The sequence below is a fragment of the Pinus tabuliformis genome, chromosome 2_2 (genome assembly GCF_031772625.1).
Source record: "Pinus tabuliformis cultivar Carrire ecotype Pingquan chromosome 2_2, CPIR1, whole genome shotgun sequence".
NCBI lineage: Eukaryota > Viridiplantae > Streptophyta > Pinopsida > Pinales > Pinaceae > Pinus > Pinus tabuliformis.
Window position 1 is genome coordinate 14,142,858 of NC_142300.1, and position 14,642 is coordinate 14,157,499.

Here is a 14,642-nt window from a genome sequence, read left to right on the forward strand (position 1 = left end):
TCCATTGTAAAATGAAATATGTCTTATTGTATAATAGTTTCCCTCAATATGGGTTCCAACAAGCTTTTCTTCTAATCTTGCAAGCTGTGAGAGTGGAGGTAAAGCCCTATGTTTGAGAAATAAAATCTTATCTCTATAGGATAAAAAGGTAGAGCAAGGGTTGGTGGTGTATCAACAATATTTCTAATATCTATTGGAGGGAGATGATAGCCATTGTAAAATGAAGTTTCATCATCTTTCAAAGGAGGGGTTGTTGACTTATCATAGTCTTATATATTGCATTTCAGATTATCCTAGTGATCATAACTTGATGTCTTGTTTGCACTAATTCCTAGGCATTCTCTTACATATTTAATTTCAACAAATATACACAATGAAAAGTAGGCATCTCAAAGTAACACTTCCATTGAGTTTAGCAACTATTAATAACTAAGAAAATCACATAGAGATGATATCTAAATTTTTTCACCATGAAAATAACTACAACGATCCCTTTATTTTATTTCCAATATGCAAATATACTTGAAATAAATGGGTTGGAGAAACCTATTGGTTGAGCTCCCAAGATGTGGTCTTCAGTTCAACAATCCTTCCATTGGGAAACAATCTTACATGTTAGCCTCCTTATTTGACATGTCTAGCTGTATCTTCCTTTTTTAACATCCCAGTCATATGGAGATTACACAAGTTGCCTCTACGTTCAATCAGCTAGGGGAAATGGATTGATATTCAATGCATACTATCTTTAGAAATTGGTCTCTGTTAGCATGGGTGTGTTATGGATATGCCCGAGACGACTTCTAGTTTGTATGCAGTTCCACATATTATATTATATTATATGATATTGAATGAAACTCTCTAGTATTCAAACAAAATAAAATTCAAATATCGAACACAAATCCTCTTTTCCTTACAAGTCAACACAACAACATTCAATTTTAATGTCTAAAATTAAGAGACAATCTACCTTCTAAATCCTCATTATTCCACCATAATAAAAGTGAAATAGATATAAAATATTTAAAGGCACACAATACAAATCCTCATTATTCCACCATAATAAAAGTAAAATAGATATAGAATATTTTGAGGCAAATCATACAAATTGTTATGTCCAAATTTGGGCAACCATTCCACTTCTAAATCTTGATTTGTAAAACCCAAAAACATCAATACAAAAACAATAAAGAAATGCAAGAATTTTGAAAAAATGAAATAGCTCTCAAGTATTCTAACAGAACAATGAAGATATATACTATCCAACACAAATCCTCTTCTTCTTATCAGTCAAAACAACAACATTCAATTCTCATGTTTAAAATTGAGAGACAATCCACCTAAATCTTCATTATTCCATCACAGTAAAATTAAAATAAATAAAACAGTAACATTCAATTGTTATGACCAAAATTGAGAAACCATTCATCTTCTAAATCTTGGTTTGTAAGTGTTCTCTATCATCTTCTAACATGGTATAAGTTTGAAAAATAATTAATCAACTTCTTCAATTTTAGGCCCCGAGCCTGCAGCAGCAGAATAACCCTGTTCAGGAGAGCCAGCAGCTCCATATGCTCCACCAGGTATATCAGCACCAGCGCCTTGGTACATCTTAGCAATGATAGGATTGCAAGTGTTCTCCAGCTCCTTCATCTTGTCATCAAACTCGTCAGCATCTGCAAGCTGGTTGTTATCCAGCCACTGGATAGTCTGTTCAAGGGCATCCTCAATCTTCTTTTTATCAGATGGATCTAACTTTGCCGCAATCTTATTATCTCGAATGGTATTCCTTATGTTGTAAGCATAGTTCTCCAAAGAGTTCTTGGACTCTACCCTCTTCTTGTGCTCTTCATCCTCAGCCTTGTATGTCTTAGAATCATAAACCATCTTCTCCATCTCCTCTTTACTCAATCTACCCTTGTCATTTGTATTGTTGATTTTGTTTTGTGACCAGTGTTTTTTCCCCTAGTAGACACATTTAGGATACCATTGGCATCGATATCAAAGCACACAGTGATCTAGTGAACTCCTCTAGGAGCACGGGGAATATTGGAATGTTCAAATTTACCCAACAAGTTATTGTCCCTGGTTCGAGTTCGCTCACCCTCATACACTTGAATCAACACACCAGGCTGGTTGTCTAAGTAAGTAGAAAAGACTTGCTCCTTCTTTGTGGGGATGGTAGTATTCCTGGAGATGAGAACTGTCATAACCACACCTGCAGTTTCTAGCCCTAATGAAAGGGGACTAACATCTAGAAGCAATAGATCTTGTACTTTCTCATTTCCCATTCAAAATAAAAAATTTCACTGCAGCTCTGTATGCAACAACCTCATCAGGGTTAATGCTCTTGCAAAGCTCCTTGCCATTGAGGAGGTCCTGCAACAAGGACTGAACCTTAGGGATCCTAGTAGACCCACCAACAAGAACCACATCATGGATTGAGCGTTTGTCCATCTTCGCATCCCGCAGGCATTTCTCAATAGGCTCCATGCACTTCTTGAACAAATCCATGTTCATCTCTTCAAATCTAGCCCTAGTAATAGTGGTATAGAAGTCAATACCTTCATATAGGGAATCAATCTCAATGGTGGTCTGGGAAGTTGATGAAAGGGTTCTCTTAGCTCTCTCACAGGAAGTTCTGAGTCTCCTGAGGGCTCTGTCATTACCACTAATGTCCTTCTTATGTTTTCTCTTAAACTCTTGTACAAAGTGGTTCACCAATCTATTATCAAAATCTTCACCCACCCAAATGTGTATCACTAGCAGTAGCCTTCACCTCAAAAATACCCTCTTCAATTGTGAGCAGAGACACATCAAAAGTACCTCCACCCAAATCAAAGATAAGAACATTCTTCTCACCATAACTGCTAGCCTTTTTGTCAAGCCCATAAGAAATAGCAACAACAATGGGCTCATTAATAATTCTCATAACATTCAACCTAGAGATTGCACCTGCCTGCTTGGTTGCCTGCCTTTGAGAATCATTGAAGTGTGCAGGAACAATGACCACAAAATTCTTAACAGTGGTCCCAAGATAAGCTTTTGCAATCTCCTTCATCTTAGTTAAATCCATGGAAGATATATCTTCGGCTGCAAAATACTTCTCCTCCCCTTTGTATGTTACAACGATGTTGGGCTTATCGCCAACCCCTGAAATGACCTTGAAAGACCATAATTTCGCATCACTCACAATGGAGGGATCAGAGAACCTCCTACAAATCAACCATTTTGCATCTGCAATAACATAAAAAAAATTGATTTAGATGAACACAAATGAAAATTTTACACACAATCTAATGACAAACCTATTTTTCATAAAATTTTGAAACAAGGTTTACCAATTACTTGGGATTGCCAAGCCATTGATGACACTTAAGACCTAAACATTCATGTAGGTAAACAAGAATAGCATCAACCATTAAGAAAATATTTGAAAAAAAAATACTGAGTTAGCTCACAAATCACACCACATAAAACCAAACCACTATCACTAAATGCCACCTTCCTTCCTCAATCTTCTCCATGATTATCAATCCTTTAAAAATTCCATTAAAACATAATGCATGGCTTATTCGTAGGGCCAAGGGTTGCGAGCTCCAAGATAAATTAAGAGGCCACAATGCATGGCTTATTCACAAAGCCGAGGATTGCGACCTACAAGATAAATTAAGAGGCTGCAATGCATGGCTTAGCATGGCTTATTCATAGGGCCGAGGGCGGCGAGCTTCAAGATAAACCTATGAGGTTGCATGGTTCGCAGGGCCAACGGCTGCGAGCTCCAAGATAAACCTAAGAGGTTTCATGGCCTTAATGAATAACCAAAAAAGAATTAAAAATATTGAAAATTAACAATAACAAATATTATGGTTTCCATAATAGTTAATCCTACGATAGATCATTCTTCAATCATCTAACAATAGATCTAACAATGTTGAAAAGTATAGTGTGGCAACTAGGGGATTTCTTCACAGAGGGGAACACCTTATGACATAATTATTATTATTATATTACTTAATATTATGTGGGATCTAAAGCTCCTCTTCTGGTGGGATCTAAAGCTCCCTCTCAAGAGAGCACCACATCACTTTATCCTCATCAAACTTTACATCCCTTCGCACAACTGTCATTCTGAGGGATGACAAGTACACACAATAGCTGTGGGGAGTTTCTGTGTAACCAAAAAATACCCTCAATTTTGTAGTTAGCTCAAGCTTATTCCTTGAATATTTGGAGACATGGTAGTAAAAAGAGGCTCTAAAAATCTTGAAGTGTGACACATCTGAATTTTTCCCTCAGAAATCCTCCTACAATGTAATCATGCCAAGAATTTGATGAGGACTCTAGTTCTTCAAATAGGTTGTTGTGTTGCATGCCTCAGCCCACAAATGCAGAGGTAGGCCTTGGTCATGCAAGATCACCATTGTTGCTCCCACAATGCTATGGTTCTTTCTCTCAGCCACCCCATTTTATTGTGGGTTGTTGGGTGTTGTCAACTCTCGTCAAATGCCTTCTTTCGCAAGTAAATTTTAAATTCATTCAACACGTACTCACCTACATTATTTCTCCTTGGAACCTTCACCTTCTTGCTAGTTTCTTTCTCAACCAGTCCCTTGAATTCTACAAACTTTGAGAATTTCTCATCTTTCTTTCGCATGAAGAAGATCCAGCACTTCCGTGAGAAGTCATCAATAAAAATGACAAAATATTTTTCTTTGGCAGTGGAGGCTGTCGAGAAAGGTCCACAAACATCAGAGTGAATCCTTTCTAGGACTACATGTGCTTTGTTGTCCTGATCATGGAATGTGGATTTCGTGTATTTCTTCAATGTACACCATTTTCATACATCATGTTGCTTAAGTTCTCCTTTAGGGAGGTCAATGGTTATTTGTTGTATAATATTCAACGTGCCATGATGAAATGGCTAAGTCTTTTGTGCCAAAGTTCACCAACATCGTGACCCTGCGCTTTCTCCTCCTTAGTGCTTAATACAACACAGTCTTCCATGTTTAGCTTATATAGGTTCATTACACGAACCCCAATATGTTTCACCTATCCCATCACTATGTGTCTCAGGAATGATTTTCCTTTGTTGAAGATCAAATCATAACCACGGTCTTCCAAAACTGCAACACAGGTGAGATTTTCTTTAGGCCTAGAACAAACATGACATCCTTGAGCGTCAAAGGGAAACTTGACTCCCTATTAAAGGCGATTGTCCCAATAGCGGTCGTGTTGTACCTTCCTTCACCCCCTAGCTTGATGTGCATATGGATATCTTTCTCCACCAGGTCACTAAAAAAATATCTACACCCTATCATGTGGAATGATGCACCTGAGTCAAAGTACCACACGCTCCCCATCACTTTGTTGGACATGCATGTGATAAGGGTAAAGTCAAGCTCGAACTGTGAAGCTAAGTCTTCAACTGCTCCTCCTCCTAAGTTCTTCTTGCTTGAATTTTTGTGTGGACACTTCGTGGTATAGTTATCGTATTCATGAAAATGGGAACATTTGATTTTTGACAAATCTTTATTCTTTCCCCTTTAACTGGTTTCTAGTTTGGCTTGAAATTTCTTCCCTTTCCCCTTTTTCCCTTTCCAATCAATGCAAATTTTTATTCATCCTCGCCCTTGGATGAGGTCCCATCTATGGTATTTCACCTTATTTCATCTTGTACCAAATTAGACCACAAGTGTTACCAATTCAATAGTTTCTCCCTTCCATTCACTGAATCTTCATAGCTACGCTAGCTCCTAGGAAGGCCCAGAAGGGCTAGGCTTACCAAGTCATCCTCTGAAGCAATAACGCTAACTCCCGCAATCTCATCATGAACTTCTGTGAACCTGCTCAGATACTATGAGATAATGTCATTCTTCTGCATCTTTATATTTCAAAGTTTATCCTTGAGCACTAGCCTCTTGTGGTCACTAATATTATAGAAGAGATTTGTCAATGCCTACCACATTGCATAAGGATTTTCTTTACCATGGATATTGGTGATAATGTGGTCCCCTAATCCCTCCAATATTATTCTCCTCGCCTTAGCTACATATTTCCTCGCCTTAGCAAGGTTTTGGGCATCAGATTCTGTTGGCTTTCCAACATCTCTCTTGATGTATTCTAGCAATCCATTGTCATCAAATACCTCCTCCATGTGATCCTTCCATGCGACGAAATTAGAGTTTCCTTCCAATTCATACTCTAACCTCAACCTGTTGAAGGTCATCTTTTGAGCTATGAAGAGATCCTGCTACACTGAACTGCAAATTCGAACATGTCTTGAGAAACAACTTCAAAGTTCCCACTCTATTGTGAATCATTCTCTCATACCATGTAGAAATTATGGTGTAGATTTGCAACTACTCATGAAGTTTTCTCATAATCACAAGACACAAACCTACTCTACTGCTCTCTGGAAGTTAATTTGAAATTTAGGACAAAAATTTTAGACATGTAATAAGAAATAACACACATGCATACAATATTTTTCCTGGAGAAAGAAATTTACTAAAAACCCCAATGTCTTCTTGCATTAATCTAATGAATAGAGATATATTACAATTGCTTTTCTCAATTGAGCACAACCTGCAAGTGAATAACCTCTCTCTCTGCTCACTGAGAAGCTCTTGCCCAGACTTAGTCATTTTTTGCCTTTGATTGAGCCCTTATTTCATGTGCAATTCTTTGAGAAATTAGGCCCCTATTATCTAGGAAAATTTTCCAAAATGGATTGTGCAATTCCTAAGGTTGATTAATTGACTGCATGCAACACTTGTACACTCAAGACTAGTCTACAACTGATGTTAGAGTGCATTGGAATCTCCACCAAATCTGGAGAACTCAAATTATTTGCATGCACTATCTATTTTGGGTCTATTGATCAATTAAGTGGATGATCACTGAGTTTGACTGAAGTCCCACTACATAACTAACCTTCCACTAGTTCCTCCAACAGTTAGAACTAGTTTAACTGAAAACAACTTGGGATAACTCACTTTGATTTCTACAAATTAGCAATCACACATGCTTAATTGAACTCTAACTCCTCCAACTCAATTTTATTGAGTAAACTGGATGACACAATCCATGTCATACAATTTAATTGCATCCAAGTTATCTATTGATGCGGAAATTCAAATTTTCTCAATTTAATCAAGGCAAAATCTTATTGACAATTTTTTGTTCCATTTTTCAACAATCCTTTGGGTGAATCTAATCCATGTTGTCGATGATAGTGAGGAGTTCTAGTACAATGATGTGCTGATAACAACAACCAGTGGATAGAAGTAGCGTTCAAAAGAAATGAAATAGTCAAAAAACACATATTAAAACACAATCGATGGAGACCTCGAAAAGTACTCGAACTATGTTATTGCCTATCCACGTTTAGTGAAAGTGCCTTCATCGCTCCTCTCACAAAGCACACCTATGTTGTCGACCTCCATCACCCTAAATCCCATCAGTCGTTGTCGACCTCCATCACTCTATTTCCTGAAGAAGCCATCAACAACGTAAAGACATACTCTTAATCCTTTACCTTTTTTTACTAGCGCCTCATATTGAAAATTTTAAGACAAATTAAATTTTAAGAAAAAAAAGATATTTTGTGTTCAAAAATTGTCTTTAAATCCCCCTCCGTGTAGTAGTGTTGAATGCAACGACAGACAAGTTGTCTCTGATCATATCAACATAGATAGATGGGAGAAAAGAGGAATTGATGTCCAGGAAATATTTCCAGGAAAAGTTGTCGCATTCTTTAGATCCGGCTACCCCCACGAAATGAAGAGCCCAACAAATCGTTGTCTTATATAAATAACATGAATGATAAATGAAATAAAACCTTAGGTATAGGCGCAAGACATTAGTAACCTGCAATTTGGTGGACTTAGGGCGCATTGCCAGAGTTAATTTTGCAGTTGTTAAATAATATTGTATTGACTTGATATGTTTTTTTCTTAATTGTTAATTGTCTTAAATGAGTTTCATTGTAAGTGGCCATTGTCTTAAATATAAAGTTTTGCCTTAAAATATTTTTGTCTCAAAATGTTTTTGTCTTAAATATAAAGTTTTGTCTTAAAATAATTTTGTCTTAAATTGTTTTTGTCTTAAATATAAAGTTTTGTCTTAAAAATATTTGTCTCGAATTGTTTTTGTTTTAAATATAAAGTTTTGTCTTAAAATATTTTTGTGTTAAACTGTTTTTGTCTTAAATATAAAGTTTTATCTTAAAGTATTTTTGTCTCAAACTATTTTTGTCTCAAATTTAAAGTTTTGTCTTAATTTTTTTTTTTTTTTTGTATCAAATTGTTTTTGTCTTAAAGTTTATATTTATGACAATTCAATTGATAATAGCTTTTAATGTAAAATAACTAAAATAGAAAGTGATGTTTTAAGACAAAAGAAAGATTTCTTTTGTCTTAAAAAAACGTCTTAAAAGTGCCCTTGGGGTAGTAGTGTTTTGTGATAACTTAAGGATATAATATGTAATGAACCAAAAAGATGTTGGAGAATCTAATTCCATCCTAGATGTCAAAACCTTCCATCCAAGTGTCCTAGTTCAATTTCACTTAGTGCAATTTAATCCAATCTTACTGCAGTGATTTATTATTGATGTATCCAAAGTAATCTTATTTAAAGCATTAGTAATACAAAAATAACTCTATGCTCCACCGTTTTCATTCCTGATCATGGTATCGGAGATTAAAGTCACATAAAACTCTATAGAGAGCAATAATTCTAGAAAGAAAAAAAAAAAAAAAAAAAAAGACGAATTTGGTTATTAGGTGAAGAGGACGAAGATGATCATTATCTCACTCGGATACAGTCTCGAGAGGTGCGTTGAATTCGTAAGAGTTACACGAAGTCCTAACGCAGGCTCCACAACTATCACGGCAAACAAAAGGCCCACGAATCACTCACGCAATATGCAAGTCTGGGGTGGAGCACGCATGCAACACGGTATTAGATGTCAGACAGATCAAATCTGCAGCTTCCAGTTAACCTCAAGCCGACAAGTTCTCCAACGGTTCCTTCTTTCTTTGAAAAGTTTCATTTTTTTTAATTAAAAAAAAGGGGTTTCGTATTTTTTATTTAAATGGTCATACTTTGAAGAGATCCGTTTCAAAGTTTATGAAGGGCTCATGTAATTTTTCAAACTCTTCCATTGTTGGTTTGGTGAATTCCATTGTTATTTCTAAATTCGTTTGGTGAATTCCATTAGTTTGTTTCTTTACAGCTTCAGGTTAGGTTTTGACATATCTTTTTTCCTTTTTGTTGTCTTTAGCATTTGATATTATTAGAGGGATATTGAGGGTCAGTCAGGTTTTGGGTTTTGTCTTTAGCATTTGATATGAGAGGGATGTTGAGGGTCACTCAGGTTTTGGGTTTTGTCTTTAGCATTGGATATGAGAGGGATGTTGACATCAATGAGATTTTGGGTTTTGTCTTTAGTATTTGATATGAGAGGGATGTTGAGGGTCAGTCAGGAGTTGGGTTTGATTAGAATCACCTGTGTAAGAAGAATCTTGTTTTTGTTTGATAATTTTCTTTCAATGGTCTTGTCTATTAAATTAGACAGATTGACTTATCTCAAACTTGTCCAATCATTTCAATTTTGTATATCTATATGTTATAGACATTGTGTGTCGTCTAAAGTTCACCTTCTTTTTTATTAATGTCATTTTCTGTAGTCCTTCAAATTTTGCTTCAGAGAAAAGCCATTCTGAGTGTCCTCCAAATTTCACCTTATGAATGTCCCTTTGGTTATTCTGTAAAATTTCACCTGCCTTACATCAAATGTTTTTTCAAACTTGGCGTCTCTACTCAAATCTACTTTATGTTGAGATGGAATGTATATTCTATAAGCCTTTGAAGATATTCATGGCATTCATTTGAGTTTCGATAATGCCCCAAGATATCTGAAATTGTGGTCATGGATATTTCCATACAGAATGGCATCACTGTTGGTGTATGCAATTATTTTTCTGTGGGCTTTTGTTAAGTGTCTCGAGGCATGCATGTATAACAAAAATTAGTCTATTTTGTCTTGTGATGGTTCCCATCCACATACCCGTAGGATTTGTTCATGTGCATAGATTACAAATCTATTATAATTTGTTTTTAGAAGGTGTCCAAAATAATTCTACTGATTAGTTCCATCCTACTAGAAGATTAAGAAAAGAAATAAAGCTAGATTTGAGTGCCTTGATATTATTTGAGGGTTGCATTCTCAATGTATTTCCACTCTTATGCTTAAATCAATATACATATTCATGACTCACTAGATATCATATTTGACTCAGTGGATAACATAATTCCATCATAATGACAACCTTTTTAATGTTGCATCTCGTGAGTTGAATTTTCCTTTGACATGATAGAAGTCTACTAAACCTTACCATTACTTGTGTTAAAATTTCTTTGGTGTAAATAGAGTTGCTTGCATGAATTAGGTATGAGAGATTTTGGAAATCCTGATGTTGCTTGATTGCATATTATAGTATACACATATTAGGGATCCAATGGTTTATTTGGGTTAAAGGATACTATAGAAAATTTAAGCAATTAATAAATTTTGCATCACAATGATCATGGGTCAATTACAGGTGAAAGTGAATGGAATTATTTGTGCTAACTTGAGACTACTTGCAGGTCTTGAGAATTAGTCTCTTTATGTATGTGAAAAATTTAAGAATGTGATGCACACTAATGTAACATGTAACCCCTTCACTAATTCTATGAGACCGTAGATACAAACCTTTGATAAGATGGTCAAACTTTTCTAAAAAGATTTTAAAAAACTAATCTATATGGTAGATATGGTCTAAGAAAAGAGGTTGCTTATCATTATTTTTCTAGCCTGAATTTAACATTTGCCTTTGCAGGATGATAGAAACTCCACAAGGAAATAGACCTTCAATCCTCAAGGAATTCCTTGAATTTTGACAAAAAGAAGACTCAAGATTAACAAATAGAGTACACGACTTGAAATCTGAGGTCAAAATCCAAACTGAAAGTTGTGCTTACTTTCAAAATATTAAAGGGTAGAAAGATTGTAAAAGAAGTGACATGAGAAAAATTAAATGATCTAGTACACGCTATTGAGACTGTACAATCAAGTCCATAGATTTACAATTTTTTTGGCTTCCTTCATTTTCAGATTTTGTAAATTGATATCCTATCACTAAAGTGTTTTGTGTTTGAACATGAGATGATATTGTTTCTCAAATTGGGCTAGCATGTTGCCCTATTCTTGTTCATCTTGTGAGCGGGCATTTTGTATTTATTGTTTATATCCTATGGATACAACAATAAAGATAAAATATAAACTTTTTGTAACTTGGGGAACATATTTGAACTTTTTGAAACCTTGAAAAAAGTAAATAACAAAAGTGATTGATATGTGGAGTGCAAAGTCATCAATCCAAACATCTATTTCAAACATATTGGGAGGTTTACCAAGTGAAAAGTAAATAACAAAATTGGAGAAGATGACTAGGCTACTCCTATAAAGGCATTTACCTAATCCTTCTCCTTGGCTCAAATTCTCTAGGTATCCTAACCTTAGGAGGTTGATGTATAGACTTTTTTTTAGTGTATATAGGATAAATATTAATATATTTTTGAAATAGAGTGTTTAGTAAAGAAACAAAATTGCATAATTTTTTTATTTTTTATTCTATGCTATTGTTTCCTATGTTTCCTATGCTACCACCTTACGTCATTTATTTTGCAACATGTGCTGCAAATGCTAGTTTAGAGACATGTGAAGAATGATTATATCTATTCATGTAATAAGCTAGCATATACTTTTTACGAGATAGATTATGTACAATGACAAAATGCATGCCTTCAAGTACTCATATAATTATGTCCTTAACATTTACTATTAATTTTATGTGTTTAGTCATTGGAAGAATATTTATTTTTCCTTTTCTTTCTAAAAATTGCAAAGAAAAAGAATGTTGTGTTTGCCCTTTTAATGATTTTTGAAACATTAAATTGAAAACTTGTGTTTTTATCTTTAAAAATAAAAATAAAAAGAATTAATAAATCACAAATATTTTATCTTTTCAATATCATTATAATTTTCTACCACATAAAATTATGGAAATCTCATTTTTGATTTAAACATGTGTGTTCTTTGAGCCACTTTGATACCAATTCATTTTCAAGAAGTTCTCCACTATTTGGTTCATAGTCTTCAAATAGATGATCATCAACTTCATTTTAAAAATGTCATAGTTAGTGTTAAAAGATATCAAAAATGTTAACAAGAAAATATTCCAAAATTGTGATATTTTCCAATAAATTAAATCTATATTTAATCAATAAAAGCCATATATATATATATATATATATATAGCTAATAAATATTAATTCAATACAACTAAGCTTAAAAAACAATGCAATTTAAAAGATATTATGGTTTTAGAATAAAATAGAATTTATAGGACACCCTGTGATTTTACAATATCTCAATAGTAATAAACATTGACATTGATTAAGATAAAAATGGTATTCTATGGAAAATAATAAACATTGACATTGATTAAGATAAGAATGGTATTCTATGGAAAATTCATTTAAAAAAAAGAAAAATTTAGAGATTAATATTAGAAGATGTCTTGATTTTCCATATTTAAAAAAAAAAGATTCACCACTTTTCATTATTTATTAAAATAATTTTCTAAATTTTATAATATAAAATATTTTAAATTAAAAATAATTAAAATTTTATAAAATCATATAAAAATTATAAGATATTTAATTATTGTTACAAAAATATTACCATTTTTTTTCATAGTTTGCATATTAAAAATTAAAAAATTAACCTAAAAAAAGGTTAAAATAAAATTTTAAACTTTCCATCCTCTAAAATATTTTTAACAAAATTGTAAATCATATTTTCATTCCAATGAATATAATATATAAAAAATATACCATATATAAAAGTAATTTCTAACTTAAATATTATGATAAATAGGTCCTCGTGTTTTTAACAATGCAATTTGGAAGACTTTTGCCTCAAAACCAGTAATGGTTCTGCAAGAGTAACTTCTTGCTGTTGCAGCATTGCATAACTATATTAAAAAGTAAAAATTCGATCACAGGAGTTATAATTGAAAATAGTTAAAATATTTAAAAAACATGAAAATTCATTTTAATTTAAATACATATTTTTTTAAAATCACATACTTAAATGATGATGATGATGGTTAACGTCCACTGAGACCAAATAATGATCTATCGGACCTAAAAAGACAAATTATTTATTTTGATTTAAGATTTTATTCCTATGCTCAAAAAGCTTGGAGAGAAGCCTCCCGAGTTCACTATAATTTTGGCATTGTAAAAGGCTAGGAAGGTCAGTATTGTAACAAAGGTTGTGAAATTGAGATCTAATGTGGTTGTATGCAGGGCACTCTAAGAGGAAGTGGTTTTCATCCTCGATGCTCCTATTCTCACAAATATGGCAGATCCTTTCTATCCATGGCGTTTTAGGAACTGTCCAACGGCCAATTTCACTATGGAGCTCATGAGAATTCGTTCTAATCTTTGCTATATTAATATAAGTTTTATAAATTAAATTTAAAATATATATAATTATTTAAACAAATCTTTTTTTTAAATACAAATTAAATATAACAAAAATAACCGAATATTTAGAAAAATAATAAAACTAATTTCAACATTTAAACAAATAAGTAATTACCTAATTATTAGTCAATATTGAAAATTTTAAATCTTTATAACCACGTGGAATGGTTCTCGAAGAATCACTAATGACCAAGCTCTCAGCCAAAGGATACCAACATATTTGATTTTTTATAAGAATAAAAAATTAAAAATAATACGGAAATAAATGAATGTCCTAATTATATTTTCATCTAAATAATTAATTTCATTTTAGGATAATTAAGTTTTAATATTATTTTTAAAAATAAATTTGCGTTAGATAAAAAGGGCTAAATTTTCTTATACAAAATTCAATATACATTAGAGTCGTTTTATGAGATTAAGTTATAACGTAAAGAATCATATAGGTAATAATTAAGTAAACATTAAAATAAGTAAAAAATTTAGTTGTAAAAACTATTTGAGCTTTTACTTTGTTAGAATAATTAGTATGGATGACAAAAAGTCTAAAATCAAGAATAATGTAATTGTATTATGAGTTAATTAAATTTCTGGTTATATCGTTTGATTTAAGACAATTACATAGTTAATAAACAATTACACCACTTTAACTTATAACAAAGAGATCGATGTTAAAGGATGTTAAGAAACAGGTTTATATTCATTTTCATGAATGTGCATGTATGTGTGGTTGTAGCAAGAGTCTATGATTCTTGTTTATAATTAACATGTTAGTGTTAGATCCGTATTTGAGTAGAGAGTCATAGGATCAAAAAGAGATATCCTTTGGTGAGAAGTCAAGCTTTCATCTCCACAAACTTTCCAAGTCATTAGAGTTAAGTGGGAAGAAAGACTTGATGGTTGTTGGGAAAGGTTGAATTTTAGAGGATTTGATGGATTAACCTAAGTAAAACAAACACAACCATTATAAGTGAACATGTGACCTATCTTCATGACTGAAATTGTAAGTGCAGTTCCTACACTATGAAGAAAGGCCTACATAT

The 14,642-nt window shown here is 33.1% G+C and overlaps 1 pseudogene; it reads right to left on the minus strand.

Moving 5' to 3' along the window:
• Positions 1-1,491: 1,491 nt before the first annotated feature.
• On the minus strand, positions 1,492-3,363 carry LOC149191302 (heat shock cognate 70 kDa protein-like; annotated as a pseudogene).
• Between the last annotated feature and the right edge of the window lie 11,279 nt (positions 3,364-14,642).